At 40.7% G+C, this 13,582-nt stretch overlaps 1 pseudogene; it reads left to right on the top strand.

Moving 5' to 3' along the window:
- Positions 1-13,582, top strand: part of LOC105456023 — a 60,479-nt pseudogene that overhangs the window by 18,992 nt on the left and 27,905 nt on the right.

The following is a 13,582-nucleotide window of genomic DNA, read 5'->3' as shown; positions in this document are numbered from 1 at the left end:
CAGATATACGCGCACGAGTGGCTCGAAACTGCTCTTACCTCGTATCTCAAAACGTTGCTCGAAGCAATTAAAAGACTTACATTCAGATATTTACCTTGGCGATTCGTTCAAAAGCGATCTCTATACGATGTCTAATAAATGTGATTTTTTACAATACTTCATACTAAAAATGTATATACTATATTAATTTTTTAAAACGTTAAAAAAAGAAAATGTATCTAGTGTTGAAAACGTATTACATATTAAACAATTTTTCACGATCAAATATTTCAACCGTGAAGCTATCGTTTTAAACTTGATCGATTATTTTAATTGAAGTAAATCTTTGCATATCATGTTTCCGACTTGCCATGCAAAAGTGCCGTAGAAAATTATGTCGGTACTCTTGCGAGATTAATCTGCCGATAATAAACCTGACGCAAAAAGAGATCTTCCGACGATATAATTGCGCCGTTCGCAAAGTTGAGAATCCTCGCACTCGGCAAAAACGAGCGAAATGGGAATTGGAAGGCTGGAGGGTCGAGGGGAGGACAGGTACGATAGCGCTTGTAAGAAGCTGTAACTGCGTGGCGGCAAAGTGACGGTGGATAGATGAAATGCCAGTCCGCCGTGCGGTAGTGACGCGAACCACGCTGCAGCAAAATGGATGTCGTACAGGTGACAGCTGAAAAAAGTATGATATATTAGCGACCATTAGGTAAGGAGGACCTGCGGTTGCGCAACCCGGCCCTAGAACGCGGCTAATGGCGCTCGGCGTTAGTACCGCTTCTTTCGGGAGGCCCCAAAGTGCCTACTAAGAATGATTCGAGGAGTAACTCACGAGAATTTGCAGGACTCGCAAAGAGCTGGATGGCATAATCGCGATTCAAAAAAGAAACACTTAGACGAACGTCTCTTGCGAGAGATCTACAAGCCTTGTAGAGAGAAAATGAGTTCCCTTTCCATTTGTCATTTGATAATTTATTATATTACTCGCGTATTGCGTTAAAAAAATTTTTAACATTTGCAGATGAGAATAAAAAGATAAAAATTTCTGTATATATAATTACTCTTTTATTATTTAATATTTTATTAATTTATTGTTAAATATTCATTCGTGCAATCGTAATATTAAAAGCCTAAACTGTGAAGGAAAAAATGCGATTGGTTAATATTAACATACATATATTTTAAAAATTTGCATTGCAAAATTTTGTGAATAGTGATGCAGTATGATAGTTATTTCATACTGAGCATTATTGGACATAGCGATATTGAAAAAATTTTGTAGAATTATATATAGAAAAAGTATTATATATCGGCTAAATTATAATTATTGAAAATTCTAAAATAATTGATTGACAAACATAAACTTGCTGAATTTGGTCTGAAGGTGAAAATCTAAGATCGTGTTTTCAATCGACGGAGATCTCGAACGGAAGAAAGGTCTACAATGTATCCGAGCGAGCGATTTTATCGCTCCGCTTCAATTTTCCCGGGAAATAGAATTAACGTCAGTCAAAGGACGAATATGCTCTCGTAATTTTGATTCACGCGAAGCCCGTTATCTTTTACATTGCAGCTTTCGGTGCTGGCACAGCTGACACTTTGATCGTGTAATTTTATGGACTAGCCGTGGAAAAGTGAAATATTAATATTAAAACACCTTGATAATAACGAAAAAAAATTTATAATAATAAAAGAAAGATAGTTCTCTAACGCGGACAAATATCTCTTCTTAAGAAATTACGCATATTACCTATATTTATATAGATTTTACGTAATTAATCCACTGTATATATTTTTTGTCAAAATGGTAAAAATAAAAAATAATGTTGCTCTATGTACAATTTAGAATTTTCAGATCTCGTTAAAGTTGAATCTTGGCTAATTATACATGATGACGAACTTTCTTCGTTCGTGATAAACGCTCACATTTCATTAGATTTCCTCTTTATTTATAGAACCTGAGCGATTTCACGATGACTGTGACGCAATTTATGCGCCAAATCATACACTGAGCGTGCGTCCAAGCAGCCATTACCATTCGGCCGTCGTAGTTCGTATGCCGCAGTATAACGAATCATCGGACTCTGAGGCCTGCCAATGACGGAATGAATTATGCAGTCCGTTCGACAGATTATGGTGAGTAGAGGATGTATGGTGACGCGCGACTGGTACCAACTTACTTATTGCTTATAGAGCGTATCGAACTGGTATGCATGTAAAATTAAACGTTGATCGTTGTTGCGTACAACAGTGCAGAAACGCTCGTGTATATATATTTGCAATTGCGAAACTAGTTTTAATGGCAAATTCTAAATTATCTTACATCAGAGTTGCTTGCTACGTAAATTAAGCGCAGCATAAACAGACGACCATTTTTTAATTTAGATAAGCCTGATCCAAATAATTTTTACCTCTCACACAATTAATATTTTATTCGGTAGTAACTATAATATATATCTGTTCTTTTCCACGTTTTGTCTGCCATCCATTCTATAACAAATTCTTATTTATAAAATTTCTTGTATCCACGAACGATATCAGAGAGAGATTTCTACGCTATAACCGCGAAATCGCTGCAGGAACTCACCCGCCGAGTGCTCGCGAGCTGATGCCACCACTAAATCTCAGGGTCACCCTTGGACGATAGTTTAGCTCTTGCTACCGTCGTCCCTCTTTTTCGAAGCCCGAGATGTCGGCGGCACAACTCTCGGAGTATTGTTGTGGGGACAGTAGTATCGTCTCCATTGTCTACGAAGACGAGGGGACGCGCTTACTATCTCTCGGACCGTCGTTAATGCGCGTAAGGGTGGCAACACGATGCCATCTTGCCTCGTAAACACTCACGCGCGTAATTTGGACTGAAATGCACGCCTCTCTTTCCGTATAACGGAATGAGGTTTCGTTAGATCGAATGCCGGCCTTACCATGCGGCAGTGACTCCGAGCACTGTCGTCGAACTCGAAGCGACCGAGATTAGAGTCCCTTTTTTCATTCGATCGGTCTCGTGGGACCGCCGTCGCATCGCATCTCGGCCACGATTACGCCGCACTAATTCTAACAAAAGATTCTATCTTCGCTACACAATGATGATTATGGGAAGCGGGAGTAGCACCCGCGAGACTCGGGGTTCTAATTTTATAAGACAGAGGTTACGCCTTCTCGAGATTACTGGTATCCTCCGCGACACACAATTCCGGTATGGAGAAACAGTTTTTTTTCTCAGACGCAGCGATACCGTCATTTGAACCATTAAGCTTATTGTTGAATTTGGAAAGAGGGAAACACATCGTTGTCGAGTTGATTGCGGATGTAATCGTGGTCATTGACTGTACGTGCACGACGGTCTAGAAAGCTCTAGATTTTTTCCCGAGTAAAAATGTAGAACCTTAAATATAAAAATAGAAAAAGTAACTGTTTATTAATAATATAATATTAATAATTAAATGGTGTAATAATAATTGTACAACTTTCATGATTAATGTCTTTTGAGAAAGATTTTTTCTAGCTGGTTAGAAAATGGTCTGTGAGATCTAATGAGATGCCATAATGTTGATAAAATATTCTTTGAAGTTTAACTTTTAATTTTTTGCCATCTGTCTACTCCTCGATTTACAATTCCTGTCGCTTTGATTTCCGTTTACGCGCGTATGCACCTGCAAGACGAGCGTGAGTTAGGCGCGTGATATAATGCTTATACCCAAAGCACGTTATCGCGTGCTCCCCCTTCTTCAGAAGGTTGTGCCATCGTCGTACCTTCCGTTTCTTTATGTTACGGTCAATTTTGTATTCTCCCGACGTTATCCTCCCTTTCTCTCACTCTTTCCTATTCGCAACTGTCACTTCGTTGCTCCTCACGCCGCGCTCCGGTCAAGCCGCTTACTTTTCCTTTCTTCGCGAGCCGGAAGGAAGAAGGGACGCGCAAGCGAAATGTCATCACGGCATAGCCGTTCGATGTATTTTACGGTTTCGTGCTCCGGCGTTTGACGGTCCTCTCCCTCGTTCCTTCGAACCGCACGTATTTTTCGCAGAATAGATAACAAAAAATGTACACGCGAAACTCATTTGATACTTATCCTTACCCTCATCCTTACCCTTCGTCGCTGAACGCTTTTTGCTTCCGTGAAATCGTCTCTCGGAATCACGTGACCATCCAGATAATTCGTTGATTTCACCAGACGGAATTGGAATAGGGGTAAAGATTGCGGCTGATACAATCTGGCAGCCTTTTACCGAAGAAGAAAATTTGCTGGGTTATCGAGTTGCTCATAAATTCGTAGAGAGATATATAAGAGCGAATGTATAGAAGCTTTCGCAGAACTGCGTCAATGACGGATTTCTTCTTGCTTTAGTGCGATTAGACACTTCTAGATTTCCAAGAGTAGCCGTTATTCCGGTAAGCAGGATGCGTGTGAAAAGAGAGTAACGAATTTCTACATCTACCGCTTTCTCGGATTGTATTTATTTTATTTGACTGATATCGCGCCATGTGGTGCGTATGTGTTTGTTGTGTGCTGCCTTTCCTTGAGAAGAGTTTCTTCAAAATCTTCTTTTACACTTTCTCTTCACGGATGAGATAATAGTGATGGACTACCGAGGCAGAGACGCGCGCGATTGTGATAAATTAGTATACACAATTTTACCCGAATTGAAATTTATTGCACGGAGGTCGCAGATTTATAAGTATTCGGTATCGCGCTATGGTATCTTGATTCACCGAAAAATGATTATGTATGCGTGTATGGTATATTTAGTATCCATATCTCTATGTTCCTCATATAGCGAGAAATTATTACGATAAACGTGCACCAGTTGTGAAATTAGATGCATAAACACGAAATACAAACGCTGTTGCATACCGAGTGCAATAGTGAAGCTAAATGAACTCACACTGTGTAGGATGCAATGACCTGAATTAAAGCAATTAAAAGCGAATTTGCTTCAGTTTAAAAATACTGTAAAATGTCTGTACGTACACTTATTGTGTAATATTTTTTTAATTTGAAGTATACTCGTACAAAGTAAAATTATGTGGTCGTAGCGAGAGCAAAACTGACGTAATCGCACGCGACGCATTCCTAAATTATCAGACTGTACGATTACATCATTAGTAGCTGGACTGTTATCTGTACTAACAAATTATTTTTTCACTCTGCTATAGTGAAATGACAACTGTACATTGTTTAAAAATAAACGTTAAATACTTGTATCATTTTTCTTTTAACTCGTATATAAATAATATTTACAAATAGATTTAATTTCAGCCACACCACACACGAAATATATAAAATAAAAAAAGTTTTAATAAAATACGCGTGGCGATCATGTATTGAATATTTAGCTACAGTTTTTTATATCGTAAAATTTGAATTTTGTAAACCGAGAAAAATGTTTGCCATATCACGGTTTTAATTTTTAACCCTTAGCTCTTAGGAGAAATTCGTTCTATTTATAAAACAGGTCTAACGAATAATCTTTGAAATATAATCATTACCATGCCAAAGTGGCTTATCCATAATTGAACGGCATTCATATAACGTTGCACGGATTGTCCGAGAAAACACACAACGGCACCGGCGGGAGGGTTAAAGCGGCGTTCTAAAGAGGTCAGTCGTGAATTATGAATAAATCTTTCGCGCGGCATTCGAACTGCAGCATCACACACAAGCGCGCGTGAGGTATGCGCGTCATTGTCTTTTTGGAAATACCTCCCGAATGCGAGGATGGGGTCGTTCGCTCGATTCCGCTTTGTCGTGCTAATTCCTTCGCTGTGTCCATGCATAAGTGAGAGTGTGTACACGCGTATATAGAGGTCTGGATACTTGCTAACGAGGTCAGTCCCACGACTCGTGCATTATTATTGCAACGCACCTGCGCGCTCGTGTCATGCTCCCGACATGTGCGAGACCTTGAGGACGAGTGGGAACGTATATGCATCTTTTCACGTCCACGAAAAAAAAAAAAAACAACGCCTCCTGCGGATTGCACGTCCCGGGCGAAATCGACGTGGCTGTTAACCCACATTTTCAAGTACCGTCACGCCAAACTACCGATTTATTGCTGGCTTTTATGTAAACGGAAAATCGGCCGGTGACATATCAATAATATGGACAAGAACGAGGCTCGACTGACGCGATTCTCATAACGTGCATTTCCGAAATTCACCTCTCAGTATCGTGCGACGTGAAACCGACGCGTTTCTCTTCTTGACCTACTAATGTAAAACTATACTTAAAATAAGAAAAATCTGTGAAATTAAGTGCTTTAAATTTACGTAAACACGTAATTTTCTTCAGCTGATGATATGAATTATACATCACTCGCAGATACACACAATATAAGTATTTAAAATTAGATCTCGATCTCTCAAATGTTTGTCTTATTTCTACATAATTTACTATATCTACTACGATCTCTACTTTTTAACGATACTATTAATAACGTAGTTACAGCATGATGTCTACATATTATGCAAAGTAATCGTGCTTCCTAGGGTTAATGCGATTAAGCCCAAAGCCGCAAGGTCATTGAACTCTGAAATAATAGTCGCAGTAAACATCGAAGTTTCATTGGCGATCAAACTTATCGCGGCCAACCGTTAAACTCTATAGACAATGCCTCCGTTCAATCTGTTTGTCTTGAATCACCTCGGACAACAAGTGTCCGAGGATTAGGAAGCCAGCTTTGCACGAAGACACTTTCGTCCCTTAAAAATACACGCCCACCGTGGCTCCGCTGGTATTTGCCGTTCCTTTTCGGTCGTGGCAGGCATAACGTTATCACGGCCGTGCATGCCGCCGGGCTTAATTAGCGGTTAAAAAGTCAATTAGCGTTGACCGTATTTGTTAACCTTCCGCGGGTACCGCGTGACACGCATACCGACAGCGTGTGTACGCTTTACGAGCGAAGGAGTGGAACGAAACACGGAGCGGAGCAAGTACGACAGGGCAAATGTCGCGCTGTGATGCGCTTGTCCCTTTCTCAGCCCTTCCCTTGCCCAAGGCCTTAATATCTCTTTCTCTCTCTTTCTGCCTCTCTTTTCTTGTCTCTCCGCGCCAGCACCCAGATCAGATGCACCCACACTCGGAGCGGTCAGAGTGGAGGGTCTAGTAAAAAAGCACATGTCCAATTAAACGCTGAATCACCCATCCCTCTCCCATTCTTCCATCCTCCTCCTTCTCCTTCTCCTCGCCCCGCGCCACTCAACCATTGCGCACTATTCCCTTTAACCGCGCCGTTCCCGACAATGAGTGCAATTGCTTCGGTTTCAGAAAGGTTAACGCACCGGGTTAAATGCCGGAGAATTCGGTGTCACTTTCGACCGCCGCGCCACGAAATTGTGGGACCCTTCGTCATCGTGCTACGGCAAGCATTAAAGGTTCGTTAAGGGCGGAGTAAGAGACCGTCGCAATCGCGCCCGCAGACCCCTATGAGAGACTGATTCTCGACAATTCTCTTCATTCTCTTCGCGTTCTATTCTTGTCCCGTTGGGCACACAGTCAACTTGTCTCAACCTGTTCGGAGTGACTTTTATTCCGAGCTTTGCAACTCCAATTCAGGTTTACGTTCATGTAATTCTGCCTTCCTATTATTTCTTTATGATGAACTATGCTACTGGCCATTGTTATGACTCGCTTCGGGAATTATTAGTCTCTTTTTGAATAATTTTCAAAGAGAATATTGTGATTTACATTTCCTGAGAACAGAAAAGTCGTATACCTATAGCTTGAAAGTGACGCATTTCAATTCATGATTGATATTCGAAACGGAAATGATATTTCTGGACGGAAATCCTTCTGTCCGGTAAGTCCATGATGGTTCCCGTATGAGAAAGAAAATAAACACTGGATATTATTCTCCTTCCCCTTGTCTATTAATTCAGCCCCAGTATTCTCTCGAATGAGCGCACTCTCCGAGAACAGCATCGTCGATTCGTGTTGTGCCACGTGTACATGTACACACACCACACTTTGCCAGATTCGCAATAACAAAAACTTCCTAAGTCGTCGGAATGTAATCATCGAGCACCGCAGTAACGTGCTCAATGAGCTACGGTCGCAGTTACGATAGTGTAGCATGCTCGAGATGACTCATGCCAGAATCACAATCTCTGTTTTGCCGCGACGCGGAAATTGCGCGCGATCGCGTGGAATTCGCATTCATCAAACTGCGATTTCTACAGACAACGCGGTAGCACGCGCTCGTATACGTATATGTATATAGCTGCAGAATTACCAGAAATAGATTGGCTGCGTTCTTTAGCCTCGACGGATCGAACGCTTCGAAAGTAATTAGATTTGCGCCCCGCGGAGCGAATTTATCGCGTATTGGCTGTTTCTTTGCAGCGGCATTGCCGATTACTTCGTAAAACTTTACAAACGTTCGAAAAAAAGGCGTAATTTAATTTTGCTCTTGTCGAATAATTCTTGTGATTTTATTGCTTACAGTAATAGCATTAACAATTCATCATAATTTAAAATTTTATCAAATATTATCTGCATATTATCTCTAATTGACAAAGGAAAGATTTGTGTTAAATACGTTACTAATTGCAACATACATTTCTAAGATACTTATGTAGCATATTTTTTTATAAAAGTAAACTAGAAAATTCTATAAATTGTGAAGAACAGGAAGCATAGAAACAAGCAAATGAGTAACGTACATTTTTCAATTGCATTATGATTTTAAAACAAGTTATTATTTAATTACAAATGCCATTTAATTTAATTTTAATTACATTAATACGCTTGTACAAATTATTTTTTATTGCGCATGTTTGGTAATTAATTAATATATAACATTAGTTATATTTATAATAAACTAACTTGCAAATGTATAAATTCTTAAATCTTATTCTACCTCCTTTATCGTATTTCTGCATTACTCATAATGTTAATGCATAAATCTGCACGGCGTATCAAAAAAATCGAATCAGCCATGCTCACGGATAACCGTGGCAAATCTGACATATCCTCTTTAAGCACGGTCTCGATCTTTAAAGCGATTAAGTCCGATCCGCGCCGAGCTCACTCTTGAACGGTCATTGCAACGGCTGCAGATTGCACAAGAGACCTCCACGGCGCATCTCTCCAGCGATACACACGACGTATCGGGCGGGAGAATCGAATGAATTGCAGTTTGCACGGCGAAATGCGGCAAGGTCATTGCTCCGGCATTAGAGACGAGACCAAACGAACGATCGCCGGAACGAGCTGGATGAAAGCACGGTCCCTTGATCGAAGGAAATGACATCGTGCGCGTACTCGCATTCCTAACGCGATTGCACGCGCCGTCCCGGGGAGCGATAAACCTCGTCACTCGCCGGCATTCAATGAAGCTCGCTCCCCATTGTCATCGTATGATTGTCAATATGTGAAATCGAACCGTGCACGAAGCAAACAGCTGTTAGCCGGCGCACGTGCGAAAATTGAAAATGACATAATAAAACGTAGTGCGATTAAAAGATATGCGTTATTCCCGTTTTGCGCTTCGTCAAACCAGCACTATCGCGTTATTCGCAGTTCAAAGGATTTTCTAATTGACTTTCATAGTGAAATATATTTTATAAACATTTTATAGGACATTCTTTATTTTCTGGCGAAATAATTACATACTTCCGACGTAATACGAACATCCATAATTTATATAGTTTGCAAAACTTTTTAAAGTAGAGAGCTATTATACTGAAATTAATATAGATCGCTGTTTTAATGGCGTAGTGTGTAACCCATATACAAATTTCTTTACAAAAAATATTTCTATATATCTTAAAAAATTTTATATTACAATTAGGACAGTAGCATGGTAGTATATCGGATTGCAGCAAAAATAAATTTATTTATAAGTAACTATATAATACATTCGTATTTCACGGAACTATATTTATGTTTAGCTATATTGTTACAAACATGTTATTTGTAAGTTGCAAACTTGCGTACGATATCATTACGTCAGTTACGTGACATGTTGTTTAAAATTTTATTGAAATCGATTTTGTGGTTTGTTCAGAATTTAGAATTCATGTCCGCATACGCATTATTCCATGTATATGATATTCCTGTCGCGTCTACAATATGCATTCAAGTTTTAATGAATTCTGTTAAATATGTGTAACACATACGCGTTAAACATTCTCGCAAACGATAATAACTTTTTGACACAACATAGTTTTTATAGTTAGATAGATATTAATTCTTGGAACTGACAATAAAATATGGTAACATTTAGGCAATGAGAGAAATATAAAGACAACGAAATCAAATTGTATTTCTCATATTGAATTGAGCACGAGGAAATTATTGATCAGTAGATATAGTAAGCCGAGAAAGAGGCAACGGAAAAAGTGTCTCTGTGGACACACAGATAGGGCTGACAAGTTACGAGTTTTCATGTAATTTCGCTGAAAGCATTAATTTGGATTAAAAAATCGTCTTCTCCGAGGGAAGACGAGATCCTTCAGGAAACTGTAAGCCCCGCGCGATTGAAGCTAATGGCTCGTACACGGCACGTGCACTGCGCGAGAACGAAGGAATTAAACGCCTCATTTCTTGACGGTGCCCGGCGCCCATGTTTTTGTGTTTTCTCACATCGTTATAAGCGACGACGGAATTAGTGAGGGTTATATTTCATCCGGCAATTCTCGGATGCGTTAACGATGACGGCAAATAACATTTTACGTTTAGGTAGTGTTGCATCGCAGCGAGAAATATTGACAAATGTGATTAACGATCTTTTTTTTTTAAAGATTATACTAAAACTTTGTAAATAATATGTTGATTCATAATGCGTCATAGCTGCGTGGTTTCGTCCAAATTTATCAAAAAGAAAGTTCAGAAGAACTAAAAAGAGGACTAAAAATAAGATTCACTGTTGATCAGTCTTCATTACGACGAAACGACGAGGAAAGTTCTCACACCAGCGCGAGAAGTCTCATTAGATTCTACTGCTGAAGTTTCGTAGAAGTTGACTTTCGAAATATCGGCAAACGATGAACGCGCAGCATCACAACGAGTAAGCGGTAGAAAGAGACGGAGACAAAGGCTAGGGAGAGAGCTGCGAGAAGTTCTTGTTGCAATCGAACGTACGCAGGAGAAATCGTGAGTAGTCGAAATTACCGCGTCATAATGCACTCGCGGCTCTTTGCTCTTCGCAGCTATAAATCTTCCATCTAATCAGCGGCAATCGTGATTTGGAGGATTACTGTAACGTTGACGATTTAATTTTTAAGATCTTCTTGAATAATTTATCTGTGTCGCATTTTCTATGTAAAATTTTTAAATAAGAAATTCGTTTTTTCTAAAATAGTAAGTAAATTAAAGATAAATTATTTTAAATTATGTACGTTATATTATACATATATTATGAACATAATTAATTTATTGATTCATTCATTCATTTATGATTGATTATTGATTCATTTGTTCATTTGTTGATTTCTGGATTAGTTTAATTCTGCAATTTAAAAATAGGGTTCGTTAAAAATATTTATGAAAGTTTTAATAGAAAAAGGAAAATTCTTTAATTATTTCTTTTTTTCTATTAGATGTACTTTACATTCGAGAAAGGGAAATTATGTATCGTATAATATTTTAAAAATGTGTAAAATTACTAAACAATAATTACAAATTATATTAAAAAAAGTAATTTTGGAACAATTTTTTTAGAAGTGTGCGTGCTACATCTAACTACATGCTACACATAACTATGTGCTATATATAACTGTGACAATCAAAATACACGTTTCTCTATCTTTCGCGTGAGTTCTTCTATTCGATCACGTGAAATTCTCGAACGAAATGGAATAACTCAGGACAAAAGTGTCGAATCGAATCGAACGATTTGCTAAAAGTGTTCACGTTCAACGTGAGCTATGGAATAGCGAAGGGAGAGGAACTACTCCGACGTCGTCGGGAAAAGCTTATGCAAGAGCGTAACGCAAATCGTGAGGACGGGAGCGAGACGCGAGAGGATGAAGAGGCGGAGGGCGGAGAGGAAGATGGAGAGGCAATAAGTGTAGGACTCCGCAGATGCGGTTTCCGATAGTCATCGGTACATCGTATAAATCTACTTAACAATGGACAGAGTGCACTCTGCGCGCGAACGGCGCCGCGGAGCAAATGCGCGAGCGAGAGAGCGCCAATAAAAATCAACATGCCGCCGTTCATGCTTCAAGGAGAGACCCATTCGCCACACTTTACCCGGGTATACCGGGTGGATATACGCTGTACATATACATAGATATATACTCGGCGTTCAGACGCGGCGGAATAGATCGTGACGCGGTCTCCGTGGTGGTTCAATCACTTTGAAGTAATGACACACACGGCAAAGCCGGCGACGCGACTCCGGGGGTAACACGCCTCCGTTCTTCTGCCACCTGCTAGAAGACTGCCGCCTGTCACTACATATCGTCGCGATATTAGCGATCGTCGTACACAACTATCGATACGTAAGGCGCTACTTTGGACTATATGATATCGGTGCGCGCGTCGGGTTCAGCGAGCGCTAAGCGGTCCCTTTGTGTCACGCGATCACGAAAGCTCGCGGAGTAATAGAAACGGGGGATCTGTCGCGGTGTGAAGAACCAGCGCGATCGACGTTCGTCGCAGCCGAGCATCAGTAATATCGGAGTGCGATCGCGACGATAAAGGCTCGACAGCGTTCCCTCGAGTAGACGCTCAAATTGCTAAGTCGCCACGTCGCAACGGGAACAGCGGAAGGGAATCGACAGCTTTCGCGCGTCAAAGAACACCTTGCATGTTAAATGAAAAAAGACGCTCTTCAGTCGAGCGCGAAGCGAAGCGATTGTTGGCCGGGCTCTCTTCGTCTTCTCTCGTATACATATATATAGCATCGGATCCAGGTGGCTGTGTGCACATATATACGTATACAAATATACGGGAATCCGGCTGCTTGGAAATGCGCCACTATTAAAGCGCATCCCTCGCGCGTTTCCCGACCCGCGCGCGCTGCGCCGTTCGTTGATATGCAGACGATGACACGCTTTCCGGTTCCGGCAGATTCCGCACTCCCGTCTCGTATATCGCCGCGCGAAGAGAGCCGGCTGGATCCCACCCTCGCAAATCCTCCAGGGACCGCTTCGAGACGTACCAGCCTGCACTCTCGTCCATTTTTCATCGCGGCTGGAATATACGAGCGATCGTTATCGCCTTCGTAAGGAGGAGAGAAGAGTACGTCCAACGGTTTTATTAATGGACACGTTTCGGCCCTCTCGCTGCTGACCCCCGCGACTGACCCCAACCCCCCCCCCCCTCTTCTGTCCCCGAAAAAATTGTGCACACCGAATCTTATCGATAATATTTTCGATGGTGTAGGAGTATACACGGATAATTACAGCCGGATAATTTCGCCGAATCAGCGAAGGACGAATCGTAGAGCACTCGCGAGTTAAATTCAATCGTAACTGTTTACGTCTCTATAAACCGTTTAAATTTTGCATGAAAATCGTTGCTGGCTGGGTACGACAGCAATATAGATTTAAAAATCACCTCGAGTGTATGCGATGTCCATGTTAACGGCGTTAATTAAGCATTGGTGCGGATAGGTGCTTCACGCACGGTACATTGAGTGCACT

This window comes from Wasmannia auropunctata, unplaced genomic scaffold, assembly GCF_000956235.1.
Source record: "Wasmannia auropunctata unplaced genomic scaffold, wasmannia.A_1.0 LD335828.1, whole genome shotgun sequence".
In the NCBI taxonomy this organism is placed as follows: Eukaryota; Metazoa; Arthropoda; class Insecta; order Hymenoptera; family Formicidae; genus Wasmannia; species Wasmannia auropunctata.
This window is presented reverse-complemented; position numbering and strand designations above follow the sequence as displayed.